The sequence below is a fragment of the Lactuca virosa genome, chromosome 4, assembly GCF_052849685.1.
Source record: "Lactuca virosa cultivar CGN04683 chromosome 4, Lactuca_virosa_CGN04683_v6, whole genome shotgun sequence".
Lineage (NCBI taxonomy): Eukaryota > Viridiplantae > Streptophyta > Magnoliopsida > Asterales > Asteraceae > Lactuca > Lactuca virosa.
Genome location: NC_136429.1, coordinates 494,534,635 through 494,545,123, shown reverse-complemented (window position 1 = coordinate 494,545,123; position 10,489 = coordinate 494,534,635). Strand labels below are relative to the sequence as shown.

General features: G+C 37.3%; 1 long non-coding RNA gene across 1 annotated transcript; it reads right to left on the bottom strand.

The window, feature by feature from the left end:
- Window positions 1-1,843: 1,843 nt before the first annotated feature.
- LOC145169393 (uncharacterized) lies at window positions 1,844-2,497 on the bottom strand. The gene is made up of 4 exons (XR_013742467.1): window positions 2,362-2,497; window positions 2,153-2,223; window positions 1,967-2,071; window positions 1,844-1,880 (listed from the first exon to the last, which is right to left on the bottom strand). It is a non-coding gene; the product is annotated as an uncharacterized LOC145169393 (long non-coding RNA).
- Window positions 2,498-10,489: the final 7,992 nt, after the last annotated feature.

Sequence of the window (10,489 nt, the reverse complement as noted above, 5' to 3'; positions counted from 1 at the left end):
ATTCTTTAAGACTAATGAACCCCTACTCCGATAATTCTTATGATCTGATCAAATAAAAGTCAAAAACTTAATATGCTAATATAATTATTAGAAGAATCAAACATGGAATGTTAGTTGTAAAAGACAAAATTACCCTTTTCTCCATCGAAATAATGTGGGACCGCACTTGAGATATGAAATTTGATCCATGTGGTGTTCCAGGTTCCATTAAAACCTGCTCTGCATTGAAAATATATGCATATGTGTGTATCGATAGCAGATAACTTTGTAATATTCAACCATTAAATGTAACAAAGTTAATGTTTTTTACTATATTATATAGCTCCTTATATAAACAAGTACAGAAAAAAGTACATAAAACATGAGAATTTGATCATAACAGATGGCAAACGATCCTAAACATGGCGAGCATCATTTGGCTCGAGGTGATAATAAGAGGATCCAAAAGCAACAACAGCCACACCAATGTAAAAGCATGTCCATCATGTCAGTCTATGGTTTAATTAGCCATCGTACATATTAACATCAGTATTTAGAAATATCCAAAATACACACAGCCAAAAAAAAAGGAAAATGGCAGAAATTTAATGACCTGTTCTAATAAGTTTATCCGAACAACAAAATGTCCAGAGAATTTTAAACACAATAAATTAAAATTCAAAAAGATACAATGCATAATAACATACAGACAAGTAAGAACATTCATATTCAAACATTTTGGCATGAATGCTTTGAAGTAGGTTGACACAAATGTGGGGTGTATAGCTGTAAGACTCGGATGGGTACCTCTACAACCACTTCCCAAGTCTCTTCAGTTGCATCTTTTAGAATTGTAAGCACTAACTAAACCTTTTGTAGAACTGTTAATTAAAATTCAAAAAAAAAATCTCATTTTAAAAAAAAAACTAATACTTAAATTTCTACACAGGTATCCAGTTTTGGAGACGATTCAGCAGTACCTATGGCCACGACTTTGCAAGCTTGACCAAAGAACTTTGTATGCCAACTGTTTTCATGCATTAATATTTAATAACTAATACTATGCATATAAACATTAAAAAATTAATTAATTAAAACTCTCTATTTATTCACAGGTATGGATTACATTACCAGATGATTACATTTGGAAAGGGCATTTATGTCTTTCCCTCCACAGTCAAAGTTTTAATTATAATTTTTAACTACAGTGCAAGGCTAGGGTTACCAGCACCAGAGGGGAGTGTAGCAAGTATAACAGAAAACAAAACTGGTCAAAAACTAATTGGAATGTCAGATCAACCTAATGAACAACAACAACAACTTTCTGAAGTCCAAAATTGCAACCCTGTTATTGATCAACCTAATGAAAAATGAGTATTGTGAGAATAGTTTGTTAGAATGTAAGGGTAAAATGGTCATTTAGTCTCATTCAGATGGTTTATTCAGTCTAGAAAAGAAACAAATGTCATTATTCATTCAACCACTTTACACATACAAGACTTAATGGGGAAAAAACAGGAAACAACCCCTAAGTGTCGCAAGCAAGAAGATTTAGAAATTGGAAGAGGAATCAGATAGATACAAACACAGATATTTATTGCATATATAACATGTTATTTAAGTTGAAAGCCAATATAGGAATAATATAACCTACCCCTTGCCTAAATGCAATGCAAACTTCTCTTGCCATTTGTTTTTCATTTTGAGTAAGAAGCACCGGATACCTAACCTGACATTCCCAAAAAAAAAAAAAAACTTTAAAAAGAAGCAAAGAATATGACTTTGGTCCATGTCCATCTATCACTTACTTCTTTGCCATCTGGATTTCTCATAACTACACCATTAACAATAGGAGACTTCCTTACCTCAGCATGTGCATATTCTGGACCAACAGTATACACCTGTACCACAAATACAATCCATATGTCCTGAACAATTACACAGGAAAATAAAATAGAATAAATGTTCAATCTAGAATTTAAGCAACCTTAACATCTGTTCCACCAGTTGGCATAAATTCCTCATATATATAAGAGCCCTCACGTCTCACTCTTCTAACCTCTGGATGCAACTCACTTGATCTGTTGCCAACCTAAAAGACACCTCTTGACAGTTTAGTTCATAGTAATTATAAATTAAATACTTAATACATATAGCAATTATAAAAACTCACCTTTCTAAACAATTCTTTCATACCACCCCCTGCTGCACTTGGGTAATATATCATTATGCTGTGATCATCACCTTTAAAGAAGGAAAAACAGAAAATAAATAAATAAATTCAAATTCCAACCATACTTAGTTATGGACAAGAAACAAACATTACTAGCAAATAGGTAAAGTTGGAGAAGGTGTATGAAAAGGATTGTGAGATATGCATACCATGAACAGGCTTCTCTACAAAAGGCTTCCAAAATCGCTGCCCATGAACCTCAACAAAATCTTCTTCCTCAACAAAATACTCCAAATCTTGATATGGTTTGTCCCTATTTACTAATGCATATCTTGGAACTGAAATTCCATACATTTCCAGGCACTTGATGATGTTTAAAATGAAAATAGAAAAGAGAGAGAGAGAGAGAGAGAGAGAGAGAGAGAGAGAGAGAGAGAGAGAATCACCATTAGTAATTGGGGAAGACTAGAACTAATGATACAGATATTAGCAAAACATGTATTTATGAAACTTTTTTAAACGCTATACCTCATATACTTTCCTCCGGTCATGAATGTGACAACCCGAAATTTTTTTGCTTTAAAAGCTTAGTCAGTCAACTCAACTGAGTGTCAGACTCATTGGAAATGAGTTCTAGCCTGGTTAAAGGTCATTCTAAGGAGTTTTAAGCCTAGTACACTTAAGGAATGAGTGTTAGAATGTACCTGCTAGAGACACTGTCCAACAAATCAAGACTTAACCTCTTCAAAAAGAGTTCACGGCCACAACACTTGAGTTTACGGCCGTAAACTCAAGGTGAGTCGTAAACTCCTCCTTAAGTCTCATATTCTTCCATTTTCATTCATTATCTCATTCCAACCTCAAGAACACTTCCAAATCCTCTCAAGTATCATCCCGATTTTCGTCCTAGATCATCAAAAGTTGTAAGTGTTCTTTCTTTAGTTTGATGTTAATCCTTCTTAACCAGCATCATCTCATGATTTCATCCATGAAAATCATCTTTTCATAGATCTTCAAGAAACACCAAGAACACACACTAGTGTTCTTGTACCTTAATCACCATTTCAAGCCTCTATATCGTAAGTACTCTTCCCTACACTTGATATCTAGTTAGGACTCATGCTTAGAGCCTTGAAAATATCAAAAACACAAGAACAAAAGGAGTTTACGGCCAAGCCATCTCCCATGGCCGTAAACCTCTTTAAGGGTGCCATCTTGGCCATAAACCTTCCTTGATGCAAAGCTTGTGACCTTGAACCCTTAATGGATGAAAATAGGACCTTAAACCACTCTCATTTGCATAATGATCATGAGTTTACGACCGTAAACTCCTTGCTTGGCCGTAAACTCATCAACACCTTCCAAATCATTGGTTTTGATCATCCTTGTGGAGTGCAATGATCCCTCAAGTTTCCCTAGCCTTCAAACACCCTCTTATGCATGTTTGACCATGAGTTTACGGCTGTAAACTCCCTTGGCCGTAAACCCATGGCCGTAAACACCATTTATTGACCTTAAACATCCCTTAGTTGAATCACATGTGATTCAACACTTGATTCCAAGTGTTTCCTAGTCTCGGAAGGTGTTTCCTTTCATATACTTGCTTATAAACACTATATTCATGCCAATATATGTCAATATATGTCATTTAGGACTTGTTGTGTCTCGGGACTTCATTCGTGGAACTTCTCATCCTTACACGCGTATTCGTTGAATCATCCACATCAGGTGAGTTCATACCCCGTAATGAATCTTTTAACTGTTTTAAATGCTTTTAAGGGGGGGGGGGGAATACAAGTTGAACACAATGATAATTGTGTAATTCTTTGTTATAAACATCTTTCAAAATGTTGCTTATGTCTTTTATAAGTGATCAAAACATTTCAAAAACTCTTCTACAGTTATGTTACTTTATAGCTAATCAAACTCCGTTTTTAAAGTACAAGCATAACTTAGTAGTAAAATGAGTCTTTTCAGTAACAGTTCCAGTAAAAACAGTAGTAAACTATAATAGGTATAGTTTAGGAAGATACTATTCATTACTTCTAGTACAATGAAGCATACAAAGAGTCAGTTCATACATGAGTCAAACATACTATGATGAGAAACAAACAGAACATACATACATACTAGACAGAGAGAACATACAATACAGCTAGTACATACATTACATATACAAGTATACAATAACATAAATGTGAACCATCGTTCGAGGCATGACATCACCTGTCATGGCTCGATTTGTAGCCAGAATCTCCTGGAGGGAGAGCGTGAATTTGCGTATAGATCTATACTGGATTGACTATCCTACACCTTGCTGTTAACTACAGTGGGACTTGCAAGTCTACGGGTGCCAAATGTCATTTCTTCCGACGTCTTTTATCGTCGTGTTATTAGTCGATAGTATGGTGCAACCATCTCACATTTAATCTTAATTAGCGGCCGGATTAAGGTAGAAAGTACAGCGGTAGTTACTATAATACAACACTACAGTACTTTATTATTTCCCCATTTCATTCACATTGTGATCTTCTCACAATAAACAGTAATGTAAAAACTATATTTTTGGTTAATGATAGTCTCACTTGGGAAATTACACAACTCATGCAAGAAACAAACATAGATAACATTAGATGCCTTGGTAGAAGGCTACGTTTAGTAAGAGAGGACCATAATGCTAACCTTATGATTCCTTAATGTATACATTAATGGATATATATATCAATAGGATCCGACAGGTAATAGGATGTGTGCTCTCCGCTTCATTTCCTGTTCCTTGTTTGGTTGTGGGCTTGGAACGAATTCACCCTGTCTGTTTTCTATTCGATTCTAGATATATATATATATATATGCTTAGTATACATTAAGTCATCATAAGGGTACCAAGTATGGGTCAAGTCATAGGACACAGAGTCAATGCACAGTTTTCTAGTACAAAACATACTTTCCAAATCAGAACTTTTGGTATACAAAACTAGAAACTTACCAGTTAAAGGTTTAATCCATTTTATTAAACCAGTATAAACTTAAAATATCTTAGGTGATTAACTCTATAATACTTTAGTTTATACATCATGGTTATATATAATTAATACCCGATAGGTAGTTGGATGTGTGCTTTCCGCCTTACTTCCTGTTCCTTGTTTGGTTGTGGGCTTAGGGCAGATTCACCCAATTAACTTTATATCTGATATTTGATCACATACATCCAGTATAAAGTAAGTTATTATAGAAGTAATCACTGTGGTCACCATTTTATTATAAGAAATAAGGGTTTTCTTAAAGAATCTTTTCATTAAATATAAAGGAACCATTACAATTAACTCCATGAGTAACAAGTGAATACACCAGGGTTATATACCACAATGATCAAACAAACAATGGGATGTGTGCTTTCCGCCTTAGGGCAGATGCGCATAGTCGATTGTTTGTTTACTCTGAGTCTTATATAACTTGTATCCATTTAGTACTCATAGAAGGGATTGTAGAGTCATTTTTACTTAACTTCCATTAAAGTAGGAAATATAGGATTTTCTAGAGGAACATGCGAACTTTTCTAAACAGAACTTACAACTTACAACATTTTCAACTACATTTTACAACAACATTTTACAACAACATTTTACAACGTACTTACATCACTAATATCTTATGAACTCACCAGCTTAATTGCTGATCAACTCTTTCAAATAACTTGTATTCTCAGGAACCTAGTAGACAGGTACTCGTGCTGGGAATTTAGAAGATGGAGCATAATAGCTTCAAGTCTTGTTTTGTTATTTGCTTATGAATTCTATGTTTTGTGAACACACACATTGTAAACACTTTCTTTCTAATGAAATGGTTGTTCATTACTTGCTTACTATAATGCATATCTTGTGATACTAAACATGACGTCCTCCACACCCGAACGTTTCCGCCGTTCCGGTTTTGGGGTGTGACAGATTGGTATCAGAGCATTGTGTATAGTGAACTAAGAATATCAACCGATAAAAGATATACAACTGTAAATACAATGGGGCTTAAGTGCTCTGGATAATGATATATTTTAAGAGTATAACGATAAGTTATAAAAATATACCTACTTGCTTAGACATGTGCATAACTAGACCAAGTATCACAAGAAGAACAGAACTAAAGTATTTAAAGGTTGAACACTGTCGTTAAACCTGAACAATTATGTAATCATAGCTAGGATCAATATAGCCTGATCAACTATATTCATTCGAGATGTGACCGACATGTGTTTGGGAGTGATGTGGTGTTGCAACAGTCTTAAAACTTACCTAAACATCAGTCAAGAGAATACTAGATCAAGTACATTAGAGTTAGAATACTATAGGAGTATTATATGATACCATAACGCGATAACAAGTTTAAAACATACCAAGTACATTATGTTAAAATACTATAGGAGTATTTTAGGCACCATATAAATAACTTAAGTGATATTTTAAAAGACCCTTACGAATAGGTCTATAATCTTACAATGTATACTCTTAAGGTTTTATATAATTGAGATCTTATAGACTTAGAATTTGTGATATACGCTTCACTACCCATTCCTTAATTGGTTGTGGTTTTAGAGTAGGATCACTTATTCGAAGGTCTATTTAATCTTGAATTATATACAACTTGTATACATTGTACAATTATAGCAGGACTCTGTAAGGATCACCCCATAAAGTTACCATTAATCTCATAGATTCTTTAGTCACTTCCATTCTCGCATGACAAGCCCATATAGATGTAACCACTTCCTCATAGTAGACAACAGAAGAGTCAGGAGGAAACAAGAGCAAGTTCATGAGGAGCTTTCAAAGAGGGATCAATAGAAGTAACCAAAACGTCTTACACGTCACACTAATAAATAATAATCATGTTAACTTAATGAGCGAGTGGAGACACTGCTCACATTATATGTTAGGATTATTTTCTTACATGCAGCTGGTAACAGTTATTCAGGCAACAGATATTCATTCGAGGATAGCCATTTTCAAATTCATAGAGTTTATTAGGTATAAATTCTTTTATGAATTGTTTCTAGAACCCTGTGGAAGTCAGGACCCGATACACCCAAAACTAGGATAACCTTGTCTTTTCAACTTTCGGCTCGTGTCGATTGCTTTAGACTTATTCCGTCTCATCTTTGTATTCTTTTAGCAAAGATGCCTCCTCGCAGATCAAACAGACGCACTACTCCAATAACTCCAACTCCACCGTCACAATTCGATGCTGCTACTCTCCACGCAGCGATATCCTCCGCAGTGGCAACTGCTATAGCTCACCTCGGTGAAAGTGGTACCTTGGGATCTGGTAGCGGTACCCACTTAGCCAACCCCGGAGCTACTCACGGACACCCAAGGGAGTGTTCGTATAAAGACTTCATGAACTGCAAGCCAAATTCCTTTAATGGAAATGGTGGAGTCATCGCTCTGATGCGATGGTTCGAGAAAACAGATTCGGTCTTCGAAATCTGTTCGTGCCCAGAAGGGAGCAAAGTGAAGTTTGCTGCCTGCACCTTCTATGACAAAGCCCTAACATGGTGGAATATCCATGTTAAGTCACTGACCCTATCAATGGCTAACTCAATAGGTTGGGAAAACCTAAAAGAGTTAATGTTGGAAGAATACTGCCCGAGGGGCGAAGTTCAAAAGCTGGAACAAGAACTATGGGAGCTCGCTATGGTCGGCTCAGACATAGTGACCTAGACTGACCGGTTCAGCGACCTAGCAGCTCTATGCCCCGGGATGATTACCCCGGAAAGCAAGAAGATAGAAAGATACATCTGGGGTCTGACTGCTCCGACCCAAGGAGATGTGTTGTCTTCTAACCCAGCCACATTCGATAGCGCCAAACGCCTGGCCCAACGAGTCATCGACCATGGAGTCCGCCATGGTGTGGAAGTCCTCGTTCCCGAGCCATCAAAAGGAAGGGACTATAATCAGAAGTCGGGGAACAAGAGGAAGAAGAAGCGAACAACATAGGACACCCCGCAAGAGCAACAAGCGAGTACTATGTACGCCGCTACAACACCTGCTGCTCCAGCACCTGTCAATCGATATGCTGGAACCCTCCCAAAGTGTGGAAAGTGCAACTATCACCATACTGGAGTATGCCGGGAAATGCAGTGTCTGAACTGCCACAGAAAGGGACACACAGTCCGTTTCTGTAGGGCACCGGCTCAACCGATCTCCCAAGTCCCCGGAGCTGAAGAAAACCAAGCCTGTAATGGCTGTGAGGAGACTGGACACTATCAGAGGGAGTGCCTAATAACAAAGAACTCAGGAGTGGATGGACGCATTCTGATGATCACTGCACGAGAATCTACCCTGGAGTCATCGACGAGCAGCGGTACGTTTTCGAAATAGTAATTACTTTGAAAAATTAATTTATATTCATATAAGATTAAAACTTGGGGAAAACTTTAAAAGTAATCATAATAACTCACATATTGAAATAGATCACAATATTCAAGAGAACTAAAAGATCCGTTTAGAGAAGCTATAATGGCGTAGCATATACATCATGGTTGTGAATAACTAAGAGGCTGCAGGCTTAGAGTGAGTGATTCCGCCTTAATCCCTGTTCCTTAATTGGTTGAGGATTTGAGGCAGAGTTACTCAGTCGACTGTCTTATTCGTCTTAAATATTCATAACTTGTATATGACAGGCGATCGTAGTGGTACCAAGGAGGATCATGATATAAAGTATCATCACCAGTTGATCAAAGCACTCTCATTTGTATGTATGCGCACATAGCGGTACGATACGTAGGAGTGTTAACATCAAAGGGAACACAGAAGCCTCAGATCATTCACAAAGAGCATTGTCGAACATACTAGGAGTACATTGTCAAACATACTAGGGATACATCATCGTATATTAGGCGTTTCTTTCAAATTGGCCAAAACTTTGTTCAGTAAAGAGTCTGTTACTATCATTCGTCATGAATTGGCGTGGTCCTCACCATACTAAGTTCATATGTTTCTACCGCCTCGATCGACAAGTTCTCGAAACTTTCGTCATTCGTATCGACAGTCCGACCTAAACCTCAGTTTTATCTTTCGTATTCTAAACCCCGAAGTACTCATGCGAAGATTACTTTGTCCTCCGAAGTCGTATCGTCGGATGTCCGCAGACCGTCACGAAATACCACTCGTCCAACAGGCCAAATTCGAGCACAAAGGCTATGGACGAATACAGCCCACCTATCACTATTCAGGGTATACGCGAGGGTGGTATATGATTATGATTACGCAGATTTAGTATGTGTGTTTCCGCCCTATCTCCTGTTCCTTGTTTGGTTGTGGACCTGGGGTAGAGTCGCACATCCGACCGTCTTACTAATCCTAATTATATACGACTTGTATACACGAGGTAATGATAGATGGACCAAGTACGAATCCTATCACGAACACCAGGGCAAAGTTGCCAGGTCTACGAGTAGGTATTCTGCAAATCAGAGGAGCGCAAACCCCAGTAGTACTGCTAAGAAAGCTAATTCCGGGACAAAATTCCATCTAACAGGGGGATGATGTTACAACCCGAAATTTTTTTGCTTTAAAAGCTCAGTCAGTCAACTCAACTGAGTGTCAGACTCATTGGAAATGAGTTCTAGCCTGGTTAAAGGTCATTCTAAGGAGTTTTAAGCCTAGTACACTTAAGGAATGAGTGTTAGAATGTACCTGCTAGAGACAATGTCCAACAAATCAAGACTTAACCTCTTTAAAAAGAGTTCACGGCCACAAAACTTGAGTTTACGGCCGTAAACTCAAGGTGGGCCGTAAACACCTCCTTAAGTCTCATATTCTTCCATTTTCATTCATTATCTCATTCCAACCTCAAGAACACTTCCAAATCCTCTCAAGTATCATCCCGATTTTCGTCCTAGATGATCAAAAGTTGTAAGTGTTCTTCCTTTAGTTTGATGTTAATCCTTCTTAACTAGCATCATCTCATGATTTCATCCATGAAAATAATCTTTTCATAGATCTTCAAGAAACACCAAGAACACATACAAGTGTTCTTGGACCTTAATCACCATTTCAAGCCTTTATATCGTAAGTACTCTTCCCTACACTTGATATCTAGTTAGGACTCATGATTAGAGCCTTGAAAACATCAAAAACACAAGAACAAAAGGAGTTTACAACCAAGCCATTTCCCATGGCCGTAAACCCCTTTAAGGGTGCCATCTTGGCCATAAACCCTCCTAGATGCAAAGCTTGTGACCTTGAACGCTTAATGGATGAAAATAGGACCTTAAATCACTCTCAATTGCATAATGATCATGAGTTTACGTCCGTAAACTCCTTGCTTGGCCGTAAACTCATC